Source organism: Passer domesticus, chromosome 3 (genome assembly GCF_036417665.1).
Source record: "Passer domesticus isolate bPasDom1 chromosome 3, bPasDom1.hap1, whole genome shotgun sequence".
In the NCBI taxonomy this organism is placed as follows: domain Eukaryota; kingdom Metazoa; phylum Chordata; class Aves; order Passeriformes; family Passeridae; genus Passer; species Passer domesticus.
Genome location: NC_087476.1, coordinates 9,678,590 through 9,690,056, shown reverse-complemented (window position 1 = coordinate 9,690,056; position 11,467 = coordinate 9,678,590). Strand labels below are relative to the sequence as shown.

General features: G+C 37.4%; 1 long non-coding RNA gene across 3 annotated transcripts in view; it reads left to right on the top strand.

The window, feature by feature from the left end:
• Positions 1–8,078: 8,078 nt before the first annotated feature.
• LOC135295940 (uncharacterized) overlaps positions 8,079–11,467 on the top strand; it is a 52,746-nt gene continuing 49,357 nt past the window's right edge. For all 3 annotated transcript variants that reach the window (XR_010357978.1, XR_010357976.1, XR_010357975.1), the window contains exon 1: positions 8,079–8,425. This is a non-coding gene — a long non-coding RNA (uncharacterized LOC135295940). The remainder of the gene's footprint in view (positions 8,426–11,467) is intronic.

Below are 11,467 nucleotides of genomic sequence, written 5' to 3'. Positions count from 1 at the left end.
GCCCAAGGCATGGAGAAGGGTGTCACTTTTCACAATAAATTGGGTTGGTTTCATGATCTCACTCCCTAGGTGTGGGTCAGAAAAGGGCTGCACAGGTGGATGGGTGGATGTCTTCCATGGATAAAGCTGTGGACACCTTTATTTGGGATCTCCCATCATGTCATCTAACTGGCCTAGACTTTTTGAAGACTAATAGCAGAGACTGCCTGGACCAGATGTCCAAAATCTGCTCTACAGAAGACACCTGAATAGCATTGTTGAAAACAGAGGGGTCAGATTTAATGCAGCACTACATTCACATGAAATGAGACAAATCAGCAGTGTGCTTTCAGTTTAGAAAATGTCCTTTTAGCTGATAAATCCAGAAAGTGTTTTGAAAATTGTCATTCATTTATTGGAAGGATAATAAAGCTTCTAAGCCATGCTTTTTCCTTAAATATTGTATCACAGGGGTGATAGATCTCCAGAGCTCTTATAAAAGCAAAACTGAATTTCATTTAGGGAGTACTCCTTAGGTCTTCTCATTCTAGCCCCATTCTCATAAGTCTTCTCCTTCCCTCTGCCATGGAAGAGAAATAGAAAGGTCAGTGCAGAATACGTTTTTGTATCTTTTATTATATTATACATTGACCAAAAGTTTAAATATGGAAAGTGTTACAGCACTATGCTATGTTACATGATTAGAAACACATTTTGCTGGAGATACAATCTGTGTTACCAACAAAATAAGTATGTATAAGATCTGGTTTAACTTAGTTATCCTTTTGTCCTTTTTTTTCTGCTTATTGTTATGTAACAGTTGTGATGGTGAAATGCATAATGACTATTCCGGACAGTATGATAGAGCATCATATGGCATTTATATGGGAGGGTAAAGCATATAAACATATGAAAGTCATTTAAAGATACAATTAAACTTCTAAACAAAGAACTTCATAAATATTTCATTTGAAAACTCACCATCAACCAACTACCTGAGGGCTAAGGGGACTTTTTTTAATACAACATAATAAAGATTTAATAAAAATGCTGTTGTTAGAAGTGCAAGTGTGTTAACTCTCTCTGACAGAGGGCTATTAAAATGTATCCTTCAGTCAGTTCATTCTTGCATTTTATTTAAACCAGCAAGGTCCTGTGAGTTTACTGCCTCGGATTATGGTAAACAATAGAAGCAATATATACTAGTAATATTGTATCATATATATTTATATAACTCTTTAGTTGAGATAACTCTTTTTATATCCTAGGAATTTTCTGCCAGTTGATATGAATTCTGAGCTATCCACATAGCCTGTGATCACTTTTATTCAAGTCAATCCTTTGCTGCCCTCAGTACAACAGATCAGACTTCGTGCGTTTTCTTTCAATGTAGGGCTGGTGCTGGATTGTCTGTTTTTCATGGCTAAATCCACTGTTCCAAAGATGAGGTACATTTGTCATTACATGAAGATTTTACATCCAGAGTGAATATGATTCTGAATCATGCTCTTTAGCAAGTAAAAAAAATATGTGAATAATCCAGAAATTATTGTGGAAGATTTATAGAATGTTGTCCAAGACTGATTAGGCAGTCATAAAACCCTCTTTGACTTTAGAAAGTAGGAACTATTGAATAAATGTGATTTTCAACTGTCTTAAGCACTCTCAACTGATATTCCTTGAATATCACTGATGTATTTAATTCTAGGAGAGTGCTTTGTAATAAATTTGTTCAAAAGTCGGTGAAAGACATTTTAAAGTTTTGAGGTAAGTACTGGCCCATGAGACTGGAATCAAGGGCAACAGGATTTTATTGACAGAATGGAAAAATGAGAGAGAGGTGTAAAAAGAGGTTTCCCCATGTTGCAGTACACAGAAAATTGAATACATTATTTGGAGATTCATTAAGCTAAATTAAAGGACCAAGAAAAATATCAGACTTTAGGCCCTAGACTAGCCATACTTTAATACAGGGAAGCAAGGAAGCTCAAGGACTCTAAATTAATATTTACCTTTTCAAAAAATCTTCTGGCAGATTAAAGCTATGTTTTTTGTTCTTCTGTTTTTGGACTGAGGTGAAGAAAGCTCAAGACACATGCTGTGTTAAGGTGGAGAAGTATATGTGTCTTTATTTTTCAGAGTCAGGATGTGATATTTCACATTTTTGTATGTTTGTTTTTACTCCATTTCACTAGGACACTTTTTAAAAGGACTTTTATTGATATTTGTTTACACAAATAATATTTTTTTATGTTTAAAGGTTTTATAGGTGATAGAACTGCCTATTATTAAAATTACCTAATACTTCCTATTATGAAACTTTGATTTTCTCTACTTATAATAGTGCCAAACTGTAACTGCTCTGACTGAAGTTTTCCATGCCAAGTAGCTGTCCCAGGCTGTACTTTTCTGGAAAGCTCCTGCCAAAATAGTTCTGCCATTTCTAGGAATGATGGAAGAAAAAAAAGTATTTTTTGCCCATGTCCTTGAAGTTCTTGAAATCTGGGCTTTGAAATGTGTCAGTACCTCTATGTTTAAGGCAAGGGAAATTAAAAATTTCAGGGGTCTGGTTTGTAAAAAAAAAGTATGCCTTCAGTGGTTATTTTCATACTTCAGTGAAGATGCTGATAAGAAACCTTAAGTTTTATGGATTAAAAGCTCCAAAGCATTCTCATGTGCCTGATTGTCCATAGACCTTTCTCTACTCAGTAGGCACCATCCCTCACCATAGAACTGAGGATGTCTCAGCTCATAGTAGTAGAAAAAAAGGTGGACTTTATGACTTATATGGTCACTAAAATAAGAGCAGGGAACTGGTCTAACACTATATTCTTTATAACAATTATCTGTATTCAGCTATAAACCTTGTTCTGTCACAAAAATGTAAAGAAGAAATTGTGCTCAGATGCAATAGAAACAAAAGCTAAATTTGAGAAAGAAAAGGGCTGGACTGAAACAATATATCTAAAGAAACAAGAACTCAGGAATGTAAGGGAGAACTAAAGGAAAACAAAAAACTAGAGAGAAAATTCACAGAATCATAGAATCATGGAATGGTTTGACTTGGAACGGGGCCTTGAAGACCATCTGGATCCAAGCCCCTGCCATGGGCAGGGACACTTTCCACTAGACTTGGTTGCTTAGAGCCTCATCCAGCCTCGACTTGAGCACTCCCAGGATGGGGCATCCACAGCTTCTCTGGGCAATCTGTGCCAGGGCCTCACCATCCTCACAGTAAAGAATTTGCTCCTAATATCTGATGTAAAGCTACTCCCATTTAATTTGAACCCATTTGTCCTTGTCCTGTCACTACATGATCTTGTAAATTGTCTTGGTCCTTCTTTCCTCTAGGATTCCTTAAGGTACTGTAGGGCCACAGTTAGGTCACCCTGAAACCCTCTCTTTTCCAGGCTGAGCAATCCAAATTCTCACAGCCTTTCTTCTGATCACCTTGGTGGTCTCCTCTGGACTCACTCCAACAGCTCCACGTCCTGCCTGTGCTGAGGACCCCAGAGCTGGATGCAGCACTGCAGGTGGGGTCTCACCAGAGATTAGAGGGGCAGAATCTCCCCTTGCCTGCTGCCCACACTGCTTGGAATGCAGCCCAGGGCACATTTGGCTTTCTGGGCTGCCAACACGCATTGCTGGGCTGTGGCCAGTCTCTCATCCACCAGCACGCCCAAGTCCTTCTCCACTGGGCAATTACCTGGGCATGGAATCAATAACAGGGAAAACTGGAAGTGTGAAATGAAACATTATGAACATTTAAAACTTTAGGCATCAAAGAGTAGGGAATTCTGCTTTAAAGATTTGCCTGTGTATGATGGCAACTTTTAATTAGAGATCCATATGTTTTTACCTCTAGGACCTCTGCCCCCACGAGAGGACAGAGAGTATCTTTCTGGAGTTTGTACTACAGATAAGGTTGCCTTCATAACCCATTTGTTGCAGAACTGCGAAGGAATGTAAAGCTGGAGCAAAAGATTTTAGTAAGAGAAAGGGAGAGCCTCATTATGAAGACTGAATACAGTTCTAGACACTGAATTCCCATCTCAGCTCTATATATGTTACTGAGGAAGTAAATTAAAACAAACTTTGCATAGAGTGCTGCTAAAAGAATGTATTTTATATTTTTAGTAGCCAGATTAGACAGGAGAAACATTTTGGAAGATGTGCTGAAGGCTCCCAACTGCAACTTAGATCAATGAAATCAAACCCCAGGTGTGTCAGACAGGATACTCAAAATTCATGGATATTATTAGGTGTAATCTCCCTGCTTGAGTGTTGTGTTTGTGGGATGTGCATAAAACTCACATGGATACTGTGGATATAATTAATATTTGTAAAGCCTTCAAAATTATACTGATTAGCATCATAAAAGAAAACTCATGGGGAGGTTAATTAATGTCCCTTAGAGAAGGGTTTGAATAGTGTGCAACAAAGATGGCACGAGGCCATCCATTGAACAATGGGGCCATGAACAATGGAGTAAATATTGAACAGCTGTTCATTAAGTAAACACCATCCACTCTGAGAACTGAAACGGCTGGTGTGCAATGGAAAAAAAAAAGTTAATGATCATGTAATGAAGGCATGTAGCAAAATGCATATTCTCAAGATAAATCAGTTGAGGTTGCATGGGCAAGCTTATTTCTGCCACAGTCTCACTTCTTTTATATAACTTTAAAATATTTTTATATTGTTTTTATACATGTATGCTCTATAAAAATATATGCTCACCTGCTAATGAATACAGTAAGCAATAGAGATAAAAAGTAGAAAAAAATTGGAGGTTATGGTTAATAAAAAATGTCTATGAACGGAACAAAAGAATGAAGTGGATTCAGAGAAGGGAAAAATAAATAAGGATGTTCATATCTTTGCCTGGAAGGTCTGCAGGAAAACATGGAAAGGCTAATTCTCCATCATATAAGTGCTTCATGTTCCTAGTTGAAAAATGCATTTAAAATAATGATCTGCAAATCCTGTTCTGCAAATGAGACAAGAATTTCCCATTGATTTTATTACCTATTGAACCTTTTAGTCAATGCTCAAAGATTCACAGCCTTGAGTTTTTCACATCTATTACAGATCAGTGTGTGCTTCATTGGCATCCATCTCTCTTCCTAAACAATATTGTTTTTCCAAGAGCTTAACAAAAAAGCGAGTACAAGTTCACAGTTCTTCACTTACTCACTTGCTTCCATATCATTTAACATCTTCCATCATGTTTGAACATCACTTTCCTGTAACAAGTGTCTTACTCTTTATAGCCTGTATTGCAAATATTTTCACCTTGCCTTCTACTGTGAAACAAGCAAATTTAAAATAATGGTTAAGAAAAAATCTGAAAATAGTTTGCTCAAGGGTTGACATTGGAGAGAGTAAAATCATGTAGAATATATCACAGTGTTCAATGTGTTGTCCTTTGTACTCAGAGAGCTATTTCATCTTTTGTTCTTTTCAAATACACATTTGTGTCCCTTTTTATTTTTGTCACATGCCAGTTTGCAGATCAGTCATGAATGGTCACTGAACAATTGCTGTCCATACTTCTCTCACTATTATTTAACACCTTTTGGACTCATTAACTTATGATCTGCTGTCTAAGACAGCTGCTCTTTGGTACAATTATTGTGATTTTTACAAGATTTTGTAATATTCTGTTTGAAAATTTGGAACTGCTGTCTGCTGTAACAGTATATAAAACATTAATAGAGAGTGAATTTATTTCATTAATTTTTAGATTAAGACTAAACTAAATATTGCTCCAAATTGCTCTTAAAAGTAAAGAACCAGAGGCACAAGGAAGAGTAAAATTAATAAAAGATAGGCTGGGTGCAGTTGTTATTCATAAATACTGATATTTTATTTAAATATCCTCATGATTCTGCTGTAATCTGATCTTTCAAGAATGCATTCTCAGTAAAAGTTATGCTGAAGATATTAAAATATGTTTCTTGACTGAACCATTTAATTTTAACAGATGTAGGGATGATCATAATGATTTTGAGGATCTCTAGGTCAGAACTAGAGGTTCTTTAATAAAAGCTTTATACTTCACATAGCTTGACATTTATACTGGAATTTTATTATTTCTATAACATATAGTTTCCATATAATTACTTGTGTTTCCATAAAGTCCTAGAGTCACCACTCTGGAATGATGAATTGTAACTGAATTTTTTATGGCACTGTTAGAAAAATAGGTAAGAAAGCTTTTTAAAGAGTCTAGTATTGCACTCTGCAACACAGGACACTGTGTTAAATACAGTGAATTTCCCTTAAGTACACGATTCAACTTTGTTGTTAAACTCTGTTTGATGTTTTCTTTACTTAACATACATTATCTCAGTGGGCAATCGTTCTCTGGAACATTTTGAAACAAATGGTAATCTCAGTTCTAACCAGCACAGTCTTTCATGCAGCATTCTTTGCCAATCATCATGCCATGTGCAGGTCAGTAATTTTAAAATCCTTATCAAGGTAGAGAAGAGAAATGCACAAATAATGGGAATATAGGATATTTTGATTTTGCAAATGAGCCTGACAATATTATTTCCTTAATATATGGGCTTCAAAAAAAGAGGGACTACAGAATCAAATAAAAGATGATCATGTACATGTGTGCAATGGGCAAATATTAGGGTAGGTACAGTAAAAAACACCTATACTGCTTCAAGAATTTTAAGAAGGTAATTATCCATAACATGTTTCTTAAGAATTTATTGAATTTTTACTTGCTTTGCAACTAAAGAAACTTGAAACTTGGTGAATTCAAAGCAAAAATTTAAAGTTAAATAAAAGCACTATGAAGCAAATTGTGGTGGTTTTTTTTTTTTTTTAGTTTATATCACATCGTTTAGTAAATAAAATTATTTAAAATAATAGGGCTCAAAAGTATATTTATACTGATTCTATAGAATTCTGAACTAAAATAAAACTTGAAATCTGGCCTTTGCCATCCAGATTTTTATTCAGCTTGTGAGCAGGTCTTTACTGTGCTCAGAATTTATGGGGCTATCAATAATCCCATAAATATTTCAATCAAAGGAAAATATTATGACTGAAGATTAGAAATTTAAACTACTTAAATCAGTTTAAATTAACATTCTTGCACAGAAAGAATTCACAACCATTTTTTTCCCCAGTACACACAAAATCCCACAGTTATTCTAAGGTCTAGTTATTGGAATATACAGCACAGTTATTTGGAATTCAGTATTTTGCAGCTGCTCGCTAGAAGTTTAGTTAAAGCCTTTGGGTCAATGTGATTCTAGAAAAAAATGAGTGTTCTTGGAAATTACTAAAGAAGAAAATCACCTTGTGTCTAGAAACCTCATAGATATCATTATTGTTGTGTGATTACAGTACAATATGGCACAATTTCCCCAGCTAAACAAATCCATATTTCAACTTTGTGATGAAAAATTATTCTATATTTGGCTTTTTAAATTTTGTTTCCTTCAGTTTAGCTCACTGGAAGATAAACTGCCAGCAATTTACTCAAATTTATTTTGGTATAATTCTTGTTTGATTTGACAAAATTTTAAAACAGCTGGTAATGCACTAGTTTATAATACATACCCTTCTTACATAACCTTCAGATTCTCTTTTCTTTGAGGAGCAGTTAGTTTCAGGTGAATCTAAAGGTGTGTGGAGGGCCAATATCTTATATTTGTGTGATACAATTTTTGTCATCTATCTTTGAATGCAAATACAATTATAAGTGTTATTTAGAATGTGGAGCATGTGAACTGTTCCTAGAACAGAGGTAACCCTTCTTAAGTCACTGGAAGGACCTTCAGAATCTTATAATTCTTAGGCAACGTGCCTCTTAGGGTTGAAGTAATTTGAAATTGTTTGGCTGTGTGATGAGGGCAGGTGTCTTGGGGGAAAAAAAGGCAAAAGCAGTCTTCATCTTCATCTTCATCTTCATCTTCATCTTCATCTTCATCTTCATCTTCATCTTCATCTTCATCTGTCTTCATATTATTAGAATATGAGTGGAAGAGGGAGCACAGATGACCTCTGGACCACGTCCATTTGTTTTATCCATTTATGCAATGCTTGTTCTGGGGAACTGGGCACACCCCACATGTGCCCCTGCCAAGGGGATTACTGCTCACCCCTCCTCTGCCCTTCTGCTCTTGGGACTTCTGCATCCCTGCTTGTACATTGACTTAGCTCCAAGGCTGACTGGGAAAATTTTGAACAATCTTGAGAAGAGTTGTCTTGGAACACAGAGGATAAGGCATCAATCCCCCTTGAGTTTTCCGTGGGGATAGATTTTTCCTGCAGAAGGCAATTCTGTGTATGGCAAGCAGGGTTTAGGGCAGGGGGAGACTGATACAGCTCCATCAACCAACTGTACAAAGAACACCTCGCTTTTAACGCCATGACTGGAGCCTGGAGCAAGAGGAACTCAGGAATTTACGCTGGGAAGGTGGGATCACTCTTTCAAGGCCAGGTATTGGGATGCAAGTGAGGGTCAGCTGCTCCCTAAGGGCTGGGTAGATGGGAGCCATGGCCAGCAGGGCAGAGGCCTTGCCAGCCCCATCCCACTGCCTCCAAACAAAGGAGTAAGGCAGGCCTAGGGATGGCAGCTGGGATTGGCCAGGAGTCAGATCACCATGCTTGTCCTTGGTGACAGGGGAGGCCAGGATAGAGACAGAGCATGAGTCAGGATGGGGGTCAGCTTTGGTAATGGTAACTAGAATTGGAGACAGTCCAGTGATCCCCAGGCTGGTCCAGGATTGAGCCAGCAACTGGGTCTGCGGGTCTGAGTCCAAGTCAGCAGGGTCTGTGGCCAGAAACGGAGGCAGGTGCACCTATGATATGGCTCATGGAGGAGGTGAGGGCTCCAGCCTGAGCAGGGCCTGCAGGGCCCAGGGGAAGGAGGCAAAGGTGGCAGCCCCAAGAGAGGCCAGTCAGGACCTGACTCCAGATGTGTGGAGTCACATTTGAACCTAGGATATGTGCCCCAACACAAGTATTGATCAGCAGTCTTTAATTCATCCCCAAAAGAGTTATCAGCACCTGGCTTCTTGATCTCATTTATTGACTTGGTCTAGAATGCTCTCTTGGCTTGGTCCAGTGGCCTTCTTGTCCTCTTCCTTTAAATAATCTGAGAGGAATTTATCAGAATTAAATGTATTCTTTTCCTCTTCCTTTAAATAACCTGAGAGGAATTTATCAGAATTAAATGTATGCTTTGCCTTGAGTGGCACAAACCAAATGTATCTGTAGGTACAATTACAATTTTGTCCAACAGGATTATTTCTTTTTTGTTCACACAGCAGGAATTCAGGTCAGCTAACTGTAGGCACCAAGTTCTGTGACATTTTTGTAACACGCATCATGTTCAGCATATTCAGGTGTCTGGGCAAGTGTGAATCCCCAAAAGCATGGAAAAATTAGAAATGTCCTCTGAAGCAGTGATTAATCAGTGGATAAATTGCACCATGGGCAGTCACAGTGGAGTGGGATTCTGGGAGTATCAGTAAAACTCCTAGTTAGTGGTGGGTAAGAGCAACTGGTGACCAGTCAGAAATTAAGACCTGGGAACAGCAGTCACAAGAAATAGGACAGGGAATTGCACCATTCCACCTCAGATTTGATGATCATTTGAAGAGAAAAGCATTCCACAAAAGGTTTAGGCCAATATATGAAAAGCCATAGGTGCTTACTCTTGTAGCAAATCCATGCTCCATCAAGTACATCCATCAAGTACTTCTCTAGACTCTGCTGAAGAATTTAGGGCAGAAACTTCATTTAGGCATTCTTTGGGGTAGTGTCTCTTCCCCTCTGTTGATACCATAAGAAACATGCAATTCAGGAGGTAGAGACTCTGGCCACTTCAAAACTTTTCATATCTATATTTGTATGTTTGTGGGAACTGTAGTTTGTGTACCAAATATTAATGAATTACATTACTGTAATCTAATCTAAATCTATTCTACTTGTCTTATTTTAGATTTTGTTGCTTTGCCATCCCCTTCTATAAGTGCTTTGTGGAACTTCCACTTGGTCTTTCTTTTCAGAGTAGTGTAAGTTTCTTAATATCCCCATGGGCCTTCTGAGGTTAAAAGCTTTTTGTCAGTAAATTTTATTTCTTCTTTTAAAAAATCCATTTTGAAGCTCTGTGGAATTTAGAAAGAGTATTTCCATGCACTTTTGGTTGTATTTAATTGTTTTTCTCATAAATCACATACTTTGTTTTGATGCAAAACACAGCGACAGAAGAGAATCTGACATTTTGTGTAACTGGCATGTCATTTATAAGATCTCCATTAGACAAAACATTTGTTTAGATCCTCTGTTATTCATTTATTTTCATGTCAACACCAAAACCAACTGCAGAAATGAACAGAGATGAATAATAAGCCAAACTGTTTTAGTATCAATGTACTCTGCCTAAGGCAATATACTGTGCAACTGGTGAAGAATGCTTATTTCCTTCCCAAAACCTCTGCTGAGAACTGGCCCTTATAAACAATCTCTTACTCCTTTGTCTTAAGGGACTATTTTCAGCCATCTCCAAGAGAAAATTTCAGTTTATGTTTCACTTAGAATATTTTTAATGGTAAATTGGTAAATAATAGCTTTTAATTATAGCTATCTTCTCAGCAGTTGCATTATCTTTGCTGCATCTGCTCTTGGTCAATTGCTTTTCTCGGTGTGGAATATAAAAGACAGCACACAGGAAATAAACAATAGTCTCATTAGCAGACAGATTTTACAAGATATGGCTTCTGAGAGAGATATGTAAATTTGATAGACATTACAAACAAAAATAAACATTTCCACTGATCTAGTTCAGCAATAGCAATGCTCCTTGCCCTCAGAGCTGGGAGGTCTTGAAGAGTGATGGTGGTTAAGAAGTAGTTGAGTTTACTTCAAACCATGTATCCCCTAAAGTTGCTTTGGGAAGAGAAAGGCAATCAGGAGTCAACTGTCCAATTATTAATAGCAGAAGACATCTCAGACATCATCTTTGACAGCCAGCTAAGGAATCCCAGGGACTTCTGGGTGAACTTACACTGGGTAACATATGTACAGTAAGTGTGGTGGCTCCAAAACCAGCAGGAATCCTTGATTCAGACATGTGGAAGTAATGCATGTGCAGCTCAGCTGATTCACAGATGTGCAATACCTTTACTGTTGTCTGGGAGCTCTACACCTAAACACATACAGAAATTGAACACCTGAACCAAGTTTTTATGGTAAGGCATTGATGTCTCCCAATGTTGACAAAAGAAGTTGCAACTTACCCAGCCAGAATGGTTAAACAGGCCCATGTTTTGGACTTTAAAATATATGTATTTGTTTTTATATTCTCTGCTTAGCATTTAACCTTCTGAAGTTCACATATTCATTTAAATCAACTGCTATAAAATGTTGGACAAATTATGTGCATTCCTGTGTAATTCCTCCAACTTACCAATAGCTTCCAAGCACTGAGGCAGAAAGGACCAAGGCAGAGTCC